Below are 16,055 nucleotides of genomic sequence, written 5' to 3' on the forward strand. Positions count from 1 at the left end.
GCCTGGCTCTGCGGGCCCCGCCGCGCCGGGAGCCGCGTCCCGCTGCTCGCCGCGCCCCGCCAGCGTGCTCCGCCTACCGGCCGCCGTACCCGCCCCGCGGCACCACGGGATATGTAGTCCCGGCCGCGCCCCGCCAGCCTGCCCCGCCCGGCTCCGCCTGCCGGCCGCCGTACCCGCCCCGCGGCACCACGGGATATGTAGTCCCGGCCGCGCCCCAGCGAGGCTCCCCGGGCGGGGCAAGCTGGGAGATGTAGTTCTATCGCCCAGCCCCCCTCGCTGCATCCCATCGCCCCCCCCCACCCCCATCCCCCTCACTGCATCCCTCCCCCCCCCGCACCTCCACCCCCCCGGACACTGCATCCCTCCCCGTCCCAACCACCCCATCCCCCTCACTGCATCCCTCCCCCCCGCACCTCCACCCCCCCGGACACTGCATCCCTCCCCGTCCCAACCCCCCCCATCTCCTTCACTGCATCCCTCCCCCCCCCCGCACCTCCACCCCTCCGGGCACTGCATCCCTCCCCGTCCCAACCCCCCCGCACCCTATCCCCCTCACTGCATCCCTCCCCCCCCCGCACCTCCACCCCCCCGGACACTGCATCCCTCCCCATCCCAACCACCCCATCCCCCTCACTGCATCCCTCCCCCCCCCGCACCTCCATCCCCCTGTTACTGCATCCCTCCCCGTCCCAACCCCCCCGCACCCCATCCCCCTCACTGCATCCCTCCCTCCGCATCTCCATCCCCCGTCACTGCATCCCTCCCTGTCCCAACCACCCCCATCCTCCTCACTGCATCCCTCCCCGTCCCAACCACCCCCATCCCCGTCACTGCATCCCTCCCCGTCCCAACCACCCCCATCCTCCTCACTGCATCCCTCCCCCCCCGCACCTCCACCCCCCCGGGCATTGCATCCCTCCCCATCCCAACCCCCCGCACCCCATCCCCCTACTGCATCCCTCCCTCCCCACACCTCCACCCCCCCAGACACTGCATCCCTCCCCGTCCCAACCCACCCGCACCCCATCCCCCTCACTGCATCCCTCCATGTCCCAACCCCCCTGCACCCTATCTCCCTCACTGCAGAAGGCTACAGGTGCCTGAGGATGTGGGGGGCACAGGGATGTATAGGGACGTAATGGGAGAGCAGCAGTGTACGGAGGTGAATGGGGTGCACGGCTGTGGGGGGTGAGGGACATGGGGGTAGCGGCTCTGGGAGGTGGAGAGGATGGGTGGGAGAGTGCTGTAAGAGGTACAGGGCTGGGATGGGTAGGTGTGGGGGGCAGGGTGAGATGGGATGGGGGGGATCCAGTGATGGGGGGGTGGAGGGGTGGGAATGGGGAGGGATGCACTGACAGGGGATGGGAGTGCGGGGGGGTGGGAAAGGGGAGGGGAGGTAGTGACGGGGAATAGGGGTGCGGGGGGGTGGGAACGGGGAGGGATGCAGTGACAGTGGATGGGCGTGTGAGGATGTTGAGATGGGGAGGGATGCAGTGAGGGGGATGGGAGTGCAGGGGCGTTGAGATGGGGTGGGATGCAGTGAGGGTGGATGAGGGTACAGGGGGTGGGAACGGGGAGGGATGCAGTGATGGGGGATGGGAGTGCAGGGGATGGGAACAGGGAGGGATGCAGTGAGGGGGGGATGGGGTACAGGGGGGTGGGAACGGGGAGGGAAGCAGTGACAGGGGATGGGAACAGGGAGGGATGCAGTGAGGGGGGATGGGAGTACAGGGGGGTGGGAACGGGGAGGGAAGCAGTGACAGGGGGTGGGAACAGGGAGGGATGCAGTGAGGGGGGATGGGGGTGCAGCCCCATTCCCAGCACTCGGAGACGGGGATACACACACCTCCAACTCCTGGAGCCGGCGATGGGATGACAGACAGACCACTGTTCACCGCAGGGCACATGCCGCAGCGATGTCCAAAACCGGACACCTGGTCACCCCATACCAAGGGGTCACGGCGGTGGGTCGCCGGGCAGTCCCTGGGATAGCTGGGAGGCTCTGCTGCAAAGGGGCAGTGAGAGAAACAGTGGATACAGTGATAGAAATGCAGGGCTGGAGGGGCCTGGAGAGGCCATGGACTTCATCGTCCCACGCTGGGGCAGGGCCGAGGAACCCGAGACCAGCCCTGGTTTGTCCAGCCTGTTCTTCCAGCCCTCCAGGGACGGGGACCCCACAGCCTCCCTGGGCTGCCAGTTCCAGAGCTTAACTCCCCAGCCTGTTCCTAATCTCTGACCTAACACTCCCTTGCTGCAAGTTGAGCCTGTTGCTTCCTGTCCGGACCTCAGTGGCCCCGGAGCACAGCCGGTCCCCACCCCCAGCCCTTAACAGATCTGAAGACTGTTATCAGGTCCCCCCTCAGCCTCCCATTTTTCAAAACTAAACGTACCCAGGTTTTTTAACCTTTCCTTGCAGGTCAGGTTTTCTAAACCTAACTGGAGAGTTTTGGAGGGAGTAGCTTGGAGATAGCGGGATTTCATGGACTGGTGCATGTCTGTGGGTTGTGTGTTTGACTGTTTGTTATTCTCTGTGTATGGGCTGCGTGACTGGGCCCTAGGCCCCTGAGCGAGCCCGGGAGCTTTGATCAGCACCGTAGTTAATCACTTCATGGGGGTGAGGGGCGGAGCTGAGCTGAACTAAGCAAGGGAGAGTTGGTATAGAGTACTTGCTAGGTGAACTTGAGAGCTGCAAACAGGGGAGCTTTGGAGAAAGTGTGAGGGGCTCAGTGTGATATCAAGATGGCCAGCAATGGAACAGCGGTGGTGACCTGCAACACATATGCCATGTTCTCTTTCCTACCTCAGACCAGAAGGGATTTTCTGTGCATGAAGTGCATGTTGGTAGCTGTGCTGGAAGAAAAGATTCTTGGACTGAAGAGGCAAGCTTATACTGTACTAAGAACCAGAGAAGCTGAGGAGTTCCTAGACCCGCAGGTTCGGGAAACACCAGTACCCCAGGTTCGAGGAAGAATGGAGCTGGCCACAAAGAAATTGATAAGAGAGAGAATCAGAGAGGAGGCCTGGCAGTTCGTAACCACCAGAGGCAGGAGGTCACGGCAGCATTCAACACAGGTGGAGACAGACAAGGCTAGATAGACTGTGGCCCCCAGAGAAAAGAGAAGCAGGAGGAATTTCACACTAGACGTTTCCAATCAATACCAGGTCCTCAGTATGGGAACTATGGAATATACTTCTCAGAATCCAGCAGGTCCAAGGAAACGGAGAGGTGTACGGGACAACTGCAGATGGCAGCTCTTCCCAACCTATACGAAAACAGAGTTTATCCACAAAAAGTTCTGCAACCGTCCAAGGAAGGCAGACGATCCTTGTTGGAGATTCAATGCTCAAAAAAACCGAAAGAACATTCTGCAAGGGACAGGTGGACAATAGGATGGTGTGCTGGTTTCCCGGGGCCAGGATACAAGATGTCACTAAGATTAGATAAGCTTCTGAAGTTGACAGGCAAGGCTCCATGGGTGGTCGTCAAATCAGCATGAGGAACACTGCGTCACAGGATATCTCGCAGAGAGTAGATGACCTTAAGACACGCAGAGGCATGCAGAAGAAGAAGAATGTCCAAGCCGTCTTCTCTGAGACCCTTCCTATCCCTCGAGCAAAGGAAGACTGAAGGCAGAAGATTCTGGCCGTGAATCACTGGCCAGATAAGTGCTGTAGGGTGGAGGGCTTTGGTTTTGTGATGCATTGATCCACCTTCTATGGGGAGAGGGGACATTATAGGTGGATGGCCTTCACCTCAGCAGAATGGGGACCAATCGCCTCAGGAACAGGCTGGCTGGAGTGATCAGGAAGGGGTTAAACTAACAGCAAAAGGGGATGGTAAAAATAGGGAAGATAGGAGCACTCAACACAAAATCACGATGTGGAGAACAGAATGAACCAAGGAGCCAAAGGACACGAGGAGAGGAAATTCTTGAATTGGCTCTACACCAATGCTAGGAGCCCAGGTAATGAGCAAGAGAAATTGGAATTGCTCATTGATGAGTGTAAATGTGACCAAGTCGGTATTGCTGACACCTGCTGGGCTGAGTCCCATGACTGGAGTGTTAAAGTTGATGGTTATGACCTATTTAGGAAGGACTGAGTGGGCCAAAGGGGAGGGGGAGTGGCACTCAATGTCAAAAATAGGATTACCTGTTTCTGAGTCACTGATAACTTGAAAGAAAATGATCTTGAATGCATATGGATCAGTGTCCTAACAGATAAAGCACAAGAGGGGGTACTAATTGGTGTCTCCTACAGACCACCCAATCACATTAGGGAACAGGATGACCACTTCCTTACCAGCTGATCTGTGTGCTCATGGGGAACTTCAATTTGAGTGACACATGCTGGAGGTCTCACGCTGCCAGTACGAAAACATCCTTGGAATTTCTAAGTGTTACAGGTGATAATTTTCTAACTTAAAAAGTGTTGTAACCAACATGGGGGAATTCTACATGAGAGCTTGTACTAAAGATAAGGAGGAACTGATCACGGAACTAAAAATTAAGAACATAAGAATGGCCAAACTGGGTCAGACCAATTGTCCACCTAGCCTGGTATCCTGTCTTCTGACAGTGGCCGGGGCCAGATGCCTTTGAGGGAGTGAAGAGAACAGGACAATTTATCAAGTGAGCCATCCCCTGTTGTCAAGTCCCAGCTTCCGACAGTCAAAGATTTAGAGACACCCAGAGCATGGGCTTGTGTCCTTGACCATCTTGGCCAATAACCACTGATGGACCTGTCCTCCATGAACTTATCTAGTTATTTTTTGAACCCTGTTATAGTCTTGGCCTTCACAACATCCCCTAACAGACAGTTCCACAGGTTGACTGTGTACTGTGTGAAGAAATACTTCCTTATCTTTCCAGTATTAGAGGGGTAGCCGTGTTAGTCTGGATCTGTAAAAGTGGCAAAGAGTCCCGTGACACCTTATAGACTAACAGATGTATTGGAGCGTAAGCTTTCGTGGGTGAATACCCACTTCGTTGGATGCGTGTAGTGGAAATTTCCAGAGGCAGGTATAAATATGCAAGCAATAATCAGGCTAGGGATAACGAGGTTAGTTCAATGCAAGCAAGAATCAGGCTAGGGATAACGAGGTTAGTTCAATCATGGAGGAAGGGCCTCATCCTCCCTGATTGAACTAACCTCATTATCCCTAGCCTGATTCTTGCTTGCATAATTATACCTGGCTCTGGAAATTTCCACTACATGCATCCGACGAAGTGGGTTTTCACCCACAAAAGCTTACGGTCCAATACGTCTGTTAGTCTATAAGGTGCCACGGGACTCTTTGCCGCTGTTCCTTATCTTTATTTTCAACCCGCTACATATTAATTTCACTGGGTGACCCCTGGTTTGTGTGTTATGTGAAGGGGCAAATAACACTTCCTTATTTACTTTCTCCACACCAGTCATGATTTTATAGACCTCTATCTTATCCCCCCTTATTCGTCTCTTTTCCAAGCTGAACAAGTCCCAGGCTTATTAATCTCTCCTCATACAGAAGCTGTTCCAGACCCCTCATCATTTTTAAAAAAAGAAAAGGAGGACTTGTGGCACCTTAGAGACTAAAATTTTTGTTGACCTTTTCTGAACCTTTTCCAGTTCCAGTATATCTTTTTTGAGATGGGGGCGACCACATCTTCGCACAATATTCAAGGTGTGGGCGTACCATGGATTTATATCAAGGCAATAGGATATTTTCTGTCCTGTCCCTTTCCTAACGGTTCCCAACATTCTGTTCACTTTTTTGACTGCTGCTGCCCATTGAGTGGATGATTTCAGAGAACTATCCACAGTGATGCCAAGATCTTTCTTGAGTGATAACAGCCAATTTAGACCCCATCATTGTATACGTATAGTTGGGATGATGTTTTCCAATGTGCATTACTTTGCATTTATCAACATTGAATTTCATCTGCCATTTTGTTGCCCAGTCACCCAGTTTTGAGAGATCCTTCTGTAGCTCTTCGCAGTCTACTTTGGACTTAACTATCTTGAGTAGTTTTGTATCATCTGCAAATTTTGCCACCTCACTGTTTACCCCTTTTTCCAGATCATTTATGAATATGTTGAATAGGACTGGTCCCAGTACAGCCCCTGGGGGACACCACTATTTACCTCTCTCCATTCTGAAAACTGACCATTTATTCCTACCCTTTGTTTCCTAGCTTTTAACCAGTCCAGTAGAGCAGGGGTTCTCAAGCTTTTTCTTTCTGAGGCCCCCAAAACATGCTTTCAAAACTCCACAACCCCCCTATGCCACAACAACTGGTTTCCTGCATATAAAAGCCAGGGCCTGCGTTAAGGGGTAGCAAACAGGGCAATTGCCCAGGGCCCCACCCCACAGAGGACACCGCGAAGCTAAGTTGTTCAGGCTTTTGCTTCAGCCACAGATGGCGGTGCTCAGGACCCCAGCTTTCAGCCCCATGCAGTGGGACTTGGGCTTTCTGCCCTGGGCCACAAGAAGTCTAACATTGGCTTGGCGGAGCCCCTGGAACCTGCTCAGGGCCCCCCCAAGGGGCCCCGAACCCCTGGTTGAGAACCACTGCATTAGAGGACTTCCCCTCTTATGCCATGACAGCTTACTTTGCTTAAGAGTATGTAGTCAGAGACCTTGTCAAAGGCTGTCTGAACGTCCAAATACACTATATCCACTGGATCACCCTTGTCTACATGCTTATTGACCCTGTCACAGGGTCCCCGGGCGATGCTCTGGAACTGTTCCCCATGAAGCCAGGCAGGACTCTGGGGAAGTCTCCTCTCTGGGAGCAGCCTGTCTGCAGGACACACAGCTCACCCGGCTTCCACCTTCCTGGGTCTGACCTCGGAGCATTCAGCATCCTCTGCCCCCTCTGTGCACTTCCCCCAGCGAGTCTGCCCAGGCAGGCTCCTGGGGAAGCCAGAGGGTCCTGCCCCGCAACTCCGCAGTCAGACGTGACTCTCAGCCAGCCAGGAAAACAAAAGGTTTATTAGACGACAGGAACATGGTCTAACACAGAGCTTGTAGGTGCAGAGAACAGGACCCCTCAGCTGGGTCCATTTTGTGGGGGGCGGGCAGTGAGCCAGAGAAGACCAATGCAAAGAATTCATTTAGTTTCTCTGCAACGGCCTTATCGTCCTTGAGTGCTCCTTTGGCACCTCGATCGTCCAGTGGCCCCACTGGCTATTTGGCAGCTTCCTGCTTCTGATGTCTTTAAAAAAAACCTGCTGTCAGTTTTTTGTCTTTTGCTAGTTGCTCTTCACATTCTTTTTTGGCCGGCCTCATTCTGTTTTTATACTTGACTTGCCAGAGTTTATGCTCCTCTCTATTTTCCTCACTCGGATTTGACTTCCAACTTTTTAAAGGATGCCTTTTTGCCTCTCACTGTTTCTTTTCCTTTGTTGTTTGGCCATGGTGGCTCTCTTTTGGTTCTCTTACTGTGTTTTTTCATTTGGGGGATACATTTAAGTTGAGCCTCTATTATGGTGTGTTAAAAAAGTGTCCATGCAGCTTGCAGGGATTTCACTTTGGGCCCCATCACCTTTTAATGTCTGTTTCACTAACCTCCTCATTTTTGTGTAGTTCCCTCTTCTGAAATTAAATGCTACCGTGTTGAGCTGCTGTGGTGTTTTCCCCACCACAGCGATGCTACATTTAATTATATTATGGTCACTATTACCAAGCGGTCCAGCTATCGTCATTTCTTGGACCTGATCCTGTGCTCCACTGAGGACTAAATCAAGAATGGCCTCTTCTCTTGTGGGTTCCAGGACCAGCTGCTCCAAGAAGCAGTCATTTAAGGTGTCAAGAAACTTTATCTCTGCATCCCGTCCTGAGGTGACACATACCCAGTCAGTATGGGGATAGTTGAAATCTCCCATTGTTATGGAGTTTTTAATTTTCATAGCCTCTCTAATCTCCCTGAGCATTTCACAGTCACTAGCACCATCCTGGTCAGGTGGTCAGTAATATATCCCTACTGCTATATTCTGATTAGCTGAGCATGGAATTACTATCCATAGAGATTCTATGGTACAGTTATTTCATTTAAGATTTTTACTTCATTTTATTCTATGCTGTCTTTCACATATAGTGCTCGTCCCCCACCAGCACGACCTGTCCTGTCCTTCCTCCTGAGGACTCTCTCCCATTTGTCCACAACTTTCCTACAGTGCGGTGCCCAGAACTGGACGCAGTACTTCAGCTGAGGCCTCCCCAGTGCCAAGCAGAGCGACACAATGACCTCTTGTCTCTTACCTACGATACCCTGTTAATACAACCCCGCTGGTATTCGCTTTTTTTGTAATGGCATCACATCGCTGACTCGTATTCAATTTGGGATCCACTAAAACCCCCAGATCCTTTTCTGCAGCGCAGCCACCTCGCTAGTCAGTCCCCGTTTTGTAGTTGTGCATTTGATTTTTCCTTCCTGAGTGCAGTACTTTGCACTTGTCTTTGCTGAATTTCATCTTGTTGATTTCAGACCCATTCTCCAACTTGATAATAAATCATAGGTCCTTATCATTGCCCGTAATTGATATTTGCCCAGTTACAAAGCTCCCCTGCCACAAGCTATCTGAGGCTCTGAGCAACCATAAAACCAAGGTGACTTTCAGGCAGATTGCTACGTTCGGTGGAGCACAGGTGTCCCAGGGCGCCCTTTTCTCTGAAAGGAGGCGTGAGAGCTGTGCTGGAAGGAGATGGCAGCATGGGGCAGCCCAGAGCGTCCGTGGCCGGAAGGCCCGTTCACGCTGTTTGCTATTTAACACACGGCCTGAGAGCACTGGACACACAAGGAGACATGTTGCCAGCACTGACGGGCTGCTCCTCCGATGGACTGGCACTCGCTGGGCTGGCCGTCTCCCTGGGCTGCCCTTAGAGATGAGGGTGGCGGCAAAGGGCAGCTTTCAGGCTCCAGCTGGGTTATTGCACCTCCCTGTTAAAGTATCAGGCCGGGCTTGCCTAGAAATACCAGGCGCACAGGTTCAAATCCCACATTGGGAGCAGCTCGACCCTGTGCAGTTTGCTCTCTCTTTCAGACACTGATCCTCCATGTCAGCTCTGCTCGGATGTAAATGTTGCTTTGGTGCATTTCTGCAAAAGCCAGAGTTTCCCCCGGAACCCAGACCACAATATCTCCCTCACGCGCCACGCCGCCTACCTGCATGCCCCCCCTCGCCCCCCCAGGGAGCTGCATGCAAGTGAGTCTGTGTGTGTAGAGTCTGATGAACACCCTCAGACTGTTCTGACCTTCACATTTCTCCTCCAGTAACCAGAGCCCTGCAGTGGCCTCAAGTGGCGGATGGCTGGTAACTGCAGATTAAGCTGGGCTGGGCAAAGGTTTCCAAGCGAAGCTGGATCTCGCTTCACACAAGAATGGGTCTGCCATGACCATGTGAATAAGGTGTCACTGGAAAGCATTTCCCACCCTGCAGCCAGCCCTCCGGGATCAGGCTCGGGGAGGCAGAAGCAAGGAGAAGAACGACCCAGCTGTGCTGATTTCTAGCTTGGCAAAGAGCCTGGGAAAGATGAAGAAATATTGGGGGTGACGTAAGACCAGTGAGAATCGTTAGCGGGGGTCCAGCACAATTTTGCAGCTGCTAGGGGAGTTTCACAAACAATGGAAATTAGAAATGAAAAAGGGTCTGGCACATCTGGGATCTCAGGGCCTCTGACTCTCAACCAGGAGAAATGGACACAGCCCTCCGGAAACGTTTAATTCAACACCTAAGCTGTGATCACCTTGACTGCCTGATTCATCCGCAGGGCTTAACCCTGAGAGCGTGCCCACCAAAGCACAGGCCTGTACTCCTGGTGCTCAGGAAGTAACTGCATGAGCCACTCTCCAGCGGTGGCAGGTTTTCTTCTTTGTGAGCCGATCTGCTGGGACAGGGGCAACGTGTACTTTGGAAGCATGTTACCTTATTTCCTGGGAACAGTTATTATGTATACAGGGCTGGTCACCACAGCCCAGCTGCTACCTACCTACCTACCTGGCTATCTTCCTCTTCTTTAACACGTCTATTGCAGTAGTGCCTAAAGGCCTCTATCCCGTTGGTCCCCATTGTGCTAGGGGCTGTACAAACATACAGTGCAAATTGCTTACAGCTTAACAGCTTCTGGTACATCCCAGTCTCTACTAGGCAAGCACTTGCTCAGAGCTCAGGAGGGGGCAAACAGGGAGATGGGGGTGGCAGTGCATGCCAGGAAGCTGGGATGCCATGATCACTGTCGGGGCTGCAGGGGGGCGTGAAGTCAGGTGGGGAAACACTGAGCAGCTGATTGGACTACAGGTCCTAGCTGACATGCCTACGAGGAGGAGGAGAGGAGTGGGAAGTTATTGGGAGAAGCTCAGACCCAGCAAGTGAAGAGATGCTGCTTCCCTCTGCCCCAAATGGGCAAGCTTTCCTACAGGCTAGATTCACCCTGTAAAGGAAGAATCGTCACTGGGTCTTCTGCCCCAGAACAGGGAGGGGCACTTGGGGGGAAGGACTTTGTTCTGGGAACTCCAGTCCCCATGACAACAGGGTTTCTGTGAGGTAACCAGCCCAGGATTCAGCCTCTGATCTTATTCACTTCCTTTGTGGTGTTCACACGTCCTGCTTAAGGAGCTTGCAAATGGTCTCTTTATTCCATGTCTGACTCCAGCTGGCTGTGCATAACCACAGAGCTCCACAGACCCCACCCGGACTCTCTGTCTGGGAAGCTCAACCCTTAAAGGCACAGAGCCTCAAAGGCATTTAGGTCCCTATGTCCCACTGGGCATTTTCCATCAACGTATTGGGTTGGGGCTAATGGGGTCTGGCGGTTACATGTCTGAACCCAGACATCACTGCAAACTCCTGGCCCTAATCCATGGCCCTTTGTCCAGCATCACCGTAGCAGGGATGCCATGTCTTGCAAACATAGCTGGTGTATGCACAATCACCTGGTTAGCTGTAGTATCTCCTAGCCAGGCTAGCTCAGGGAAGTGAGACCAATAGTCTAAAATGGATACATGGGTCTTTTCCCCCTAGAGAACGTGAACAAATCCATGTCCACATTGTTCCAAGTTTTCCCTGGGCCACCAACCTGGGCTCTTGCACTTGGCTGGGTCTCTATTTCCGGCATATGCAACAAACCCTAACCCACCCTCACCATTGCTGTTCAGGAGAGGCCAGTGGAAAACGTCTCTTCGATTTGTCCATCCCTGAATGACCTTCATGGACCTTTGGGAAGGTTTGCAAACCCTACCTGGCCATGGCTGCTGCCGGGAGCCCAGTCAGCTCCGCCCATGGCGCTTGCAGTGGGTGCCGGGCTGGAAGGGAGGGGCTAAAAGGGACCCCCAGCTCCGCAGGGAGCTGGCTGGGAAGCACTGCGGAGTCGCAGTTCACAGGCAGGCTAGAAGGGTGGCTACAGCTGAGCCGGGCTGCTGCCTGCTTAGGCCTCCCTGGTGGGAAGGTAGGCCCTCACAGGGGCCCATTTGTTCGTCGCTGGGTGCTACCAATGGCCTTCTCCTCGCCGCACCAGAGGGTTCTCTGGTAGGTGGGGTGAGCTAAGGCCAGAGGGGTTGAGAGTGAAGCCCTGCAAAGACTCCTTTATTTCGTGCTTGGTTTGGACTGTGACCTTGGTCTCTACTGGGCTGGGAGGAGACTGAACTCTTTGGGTGGCCTGGGCTGGAACCATGGAAAATGTGAGGTTTTTCTGCAGCACCTTAGGACTCCCCGTCCTGGTGCCTTTAAACAAATCCCATCTAGTACTGAGAGTGAGTGATGATGGAGTTTAGGAATATGCTGTGCTGGCCACCCTGTGTGAATAGCCTGGATCACGGTTTGTAGGGTCTCATCCTGAGCAGTAGCTCTGGCAAGCACAGTCCCTATTTCATCTGACCCCGGACAGGGTTTCCATTCGATTGCCATGCACAAAATCGAGCTTGGGATTTTGCTCCACTCCACAGCACTTTTATCAAAGGCTCTACAGCGTCTCCCCCAGGGCTGTATCCAAGTTACGAATGGTATCTCTGTGTTCCTGGGGGCAGCAGGTGGGGCTGGTCCCTTTTGGCGATGGCAATAACTGGTGTAGGGTCAGTCTCAGATAACTCAGCCTCCCAGAAATAAAGACATGAAACTTTTTATGCCCATGGTCTCAGGCCAAAGCCTCCTTCTCCCGTTGAGTGCATTGACGCTGGTTTTGTTAATGTCCATGGTGCACAAACCGCTGCTCTCTGGTTTTGAGCCGAGTGTTGTAAAAGGACGACAATGTTTCCCTACATAGTCAGCATTCCAAGGCATCTTTATACCCACCCCTGCATGTGGGGGCCGGCCTGGTGGTGATGGCCTCAGCCTAGCTGTGTTAACTTCTCTCCCTAATACATTATTTACCTGGAACCTTTATTTACTCCTGGGAGCGTGTGGCGTCCAGGGATCACTCAGTGCACTACAGGCTCCCAACGGCAACACAGAGGCTGCATTTCAGTCTCCTTCCCTAAGCTCTTGCAAGGTCATGCCGCTGACGGAAGAGCTCTGTAATGGAACAGAAAGCTGCGTTCCAGTCCATGGCAGGTGCACAGCCTGGTTTCCTGTCTCCCCCAGAGCTTGTCGAGGCCGTGTCCTGACACCTTCACCGTTCAACCCTGGCATGGGCTGGTTGATGGATGCACTTGAGGAGGCAGTTGTCAGTGGCTTTGAGCTGTTCTGCTTCCATATCTCAAATACGGCGGTGACGTTGTCTTGTTGGCTCAGTTTGGGGAGCCGCAGCAGCTGACGGGCGATCTGGTCAGGCAAGAGGCCATGTGCATGGATTTGGCTATAATCCAGATAAAACTATGTCCCTGGCCATCCCATCCAGCAGCCTCCAGCTCCAGATTACAACCAGATCAGTATTCACCTGTCCGCTGGGACACTGAGCAGGTGGCCACTGTCAAATCCTTGGGCAGAGTCACAGACAAACCTGGAGGATGCCGAAAGATGAGGATGTGCGCATAGTTGCAGCTGATGCTGTGTGTCGGGACCGTCCGTGGCCTCCGTGGGGATGTTGTCACATCAAGCCTGCCACGGAGATGTGGCTCTACAGAACCATGATTATACCAACTCTTTTGTACGGAAGTGAGGCCTGGGTGCCAAGCGAGGCTGAAGAACACTCCTGGATTGATGTTTTTGAGTCTTGTCTTCATCAGCTGCTCCATATCAAGTGGCAGGACAAGATCAGAAATGAGGATATTCCAAGCCAAACCCAGCTCCTGCTGTGATCAGCGCTGGTTTGGATTTGATGGGTTTCTTGGTATTGTTAGAATGGAAGACCAACGAGTTCCAAAGCATGGCTACCAAGGAATGCTGCTACATGGTGGCAACCACATGGGCATCAAAAGCTTTGGGGAGCAACAAGATTGCCAATGACGGCTATAAACTGAAAATGGAACCAGACTACCTTCAGCACCTTGCTAGAAATCTATCCAGGAGGTCTTCTGTTTCCCAGGAGGCCGTGTCCCCTGGGATTTGCCATCATCATGTTGATGGTTTAAGTTCTTAGATGTGGGGGGTTGGATGACTCAGGAGAGTGATAATGGGATATAGTTTTTCACCTCCACTTCTATTGGAGCCAGGGACCTAAAGTCATGATCATCTGATAGCTTTTGGGAGATAAATGTCTTAGTCCAGCTTCTGCCGGGACAGGAGGTCACACAACTAAAGCCACCATGGCAGGTGTCACTAATTGGCCCTGGTTAGTGGCTTTGGGAAAGGACAAGGCTTGAATGGGCTGCAGAGAGCAAATTCCCCTCTCATTTACTCTCTGTGCGATGCCCAAAGATGGGCAGGGTCATAGATTCCAAGGCCAGAATGGACCACTGTGATCGTCCAGTCTCACCTCTTGTAGAACACAGGCCAGAGACCTGCCCACAATAATTCCTAGAGCAGAGCTGTTAGAAAAACATCCAATCTCAATTTAAAAATGGACAGCGATGGAGGATCCACCATGATCCGATGTAAGGTGCTTCAGCGGTTAATTACCCTCTTGGTTAAAAATTTACACTTTATTTTCAGTTTGAATTTCTCTAGCTTCAACTTCTAGTCGTTGGATCGTGTTAGACCTTCCTCTGCTAGATGGAAGAGCTCGTTATTAAATGTTTGTTCCTTGGGTAGATACTCGTAGACTGTGATCAAGTCACCCTTTCCCTTGCTCTTTGTTCAGCTAAAGAGATGGAGCTCCTGGAGTCTCTCACTCTAAGGCAGGTTTTCTAATCCTGTAATCATTCCTGTGGCTCTTTGTGGGACCCTCTTCAATTTATCACCATCCTTCTTGAACTGTGGGCACCAGAACTGGGCCCAGGATCCCGGCAGCGCTCACACCAGGGCCACATACGAAGGTGACATAACCTCTCTGCTCCATCTTGTGAGTCCCTTGTTCACACATCCGAGGACTGAAACGGCTCTTCCCTGGAACAGAGATAAAATCCCTGCCCTGAAGATCGTCCGGGCTGGAGTGCAGCCAGGATTCAGCAAATGAGGATGAGACTAAGTAAGAGAGGATGGAGTGGATGGCCTGGTGGCTAAGCCATTAGACTAGGGCTTATAGAGACCTTGGTTCAAATTCCTGCTCTACCCAAGACTCCTTGGGCCACTGGCTTAATCTTAAAGCCCTCTGTTTCCCATCTGTCAAATGGAAATAACATTCCTTGAGAGAACCTGGATTTGTGCAGGAAATGGCCTAACTTCATTATCATGCACATTGTGTAAAGAGTTGTCACTTTGGATGGGCTATCACCAGCAGGAGAGTGAATTTGTGGGGGGGGGTGGAGGGTGAGAAAACCTGGATTTGTGCTGGAAATGGCCTAACCTGACGATTACTTTAGATAAGCTATTACCAGCAGGACAGTGGGGTGGGAGGAGGTATTGTTTCATATTCTCTGTGTATATATAAAGTCTGCTGCAGTTTCCACGGTATGCATCCGATGAAGTGAGCTGTAGCTCACGAAAGCTCATGCTCAAATAAATTGGTTAGTCTCTAAGGTGCCACAAGTACTCCTTTTCTTTTTGCGAATACAGACTAACACGGCTGTTACTCTGAAACCTGTATCAAAACGGGCAGCTCTCCAGTGCCTCCATCTGTCTGTATGCTGGGGCCCTGATCCAGGCTGTGTGGAGGCACTGCTAGACTATAACAACAATGGGGTGGAGTTGGATAGGGGCTGGCTGCCTGCAAGTGACTTTGTAAATGTATTATAATGTTGTCTCAGCTTGTTTGCAGGAAGCCTCTAGACCAAAGCTGAGGATCGTGATTGGCTGGGTATAGTCCCCCTGCTGCCAGGTATGCGGTGCTAGGGCGCTGGTGGGGTGACACACATGTGGTACCATATAAATAACAAACCTGACCCCCAGCAGGGCAAGGGCACAAAACCTGCAGATGCATTTGTGGCCCAGAGAGGCTCAGTATGGCCAATGCCAGACATTACAGAATCCTGCCTCCCAAATCAGGGGATTAGCTTAAAAACCATGAGATCTTAAATATAAACTTTTTTTCTCTGCCTGCCGGGCATGAGCCCTTAGGGGTCATGGTTCCAAGTTTTTCTACACAACGAGCAGGGCTAGAAACTGTTCTTTTTTAAAAATGAAAGCTGGGAGTCTCATGTAATCACATGACTCCGGGAGCTGGGGCTGCTGGAAAACACACTGAATCGTTTGAGCCTTGTGCTAACAGGATGAGAGTGGGCAGTACTTCAGGCACTGGGCCAGAATTGTTCAGATGTGCAGACGCCACAGAGGAACGTAGCAATGGCCAGATTAGAGCACACCTGAGGTCCAGCTGGCCCAGTTTGCTGTCTCTGACAGGGCAGGGTCCAGCGCCCAACACTGCGGCAGAAGGTGTAAGAAGCCTGCAGGAGCAGATGTGGACTGATCTGCCCCCTACATAACTCTCATCCTGGTCTCTGCTACCCAGAGACTGGTTTAAACCCTGAAGCAGGAGGTTGAAGAACTGCATGTTATGGATTTCTATAATTATAGGGGCCCTAAATCATTAAACCCAAACGTCAACCATAGGGAGCACCCCAAACAGACCCCCTCACCCATGAACCTGCCCCCTTCTTCTGCTC

Source organism: Eretmochelys imbricata, chromosome 2, assembly GCF_965152235.1.
Source record: "Eretmochelys imbricata isolate rEreImb1 chromosome 2, rEreImb1.hap1, whole genome shotgun sequence".
Lineage (NCBI taxonomy): Eukaryota > Metazoa > Chordata > Testudines > Cheloniidae > Eretmochelys > Eretmochelys imbricata.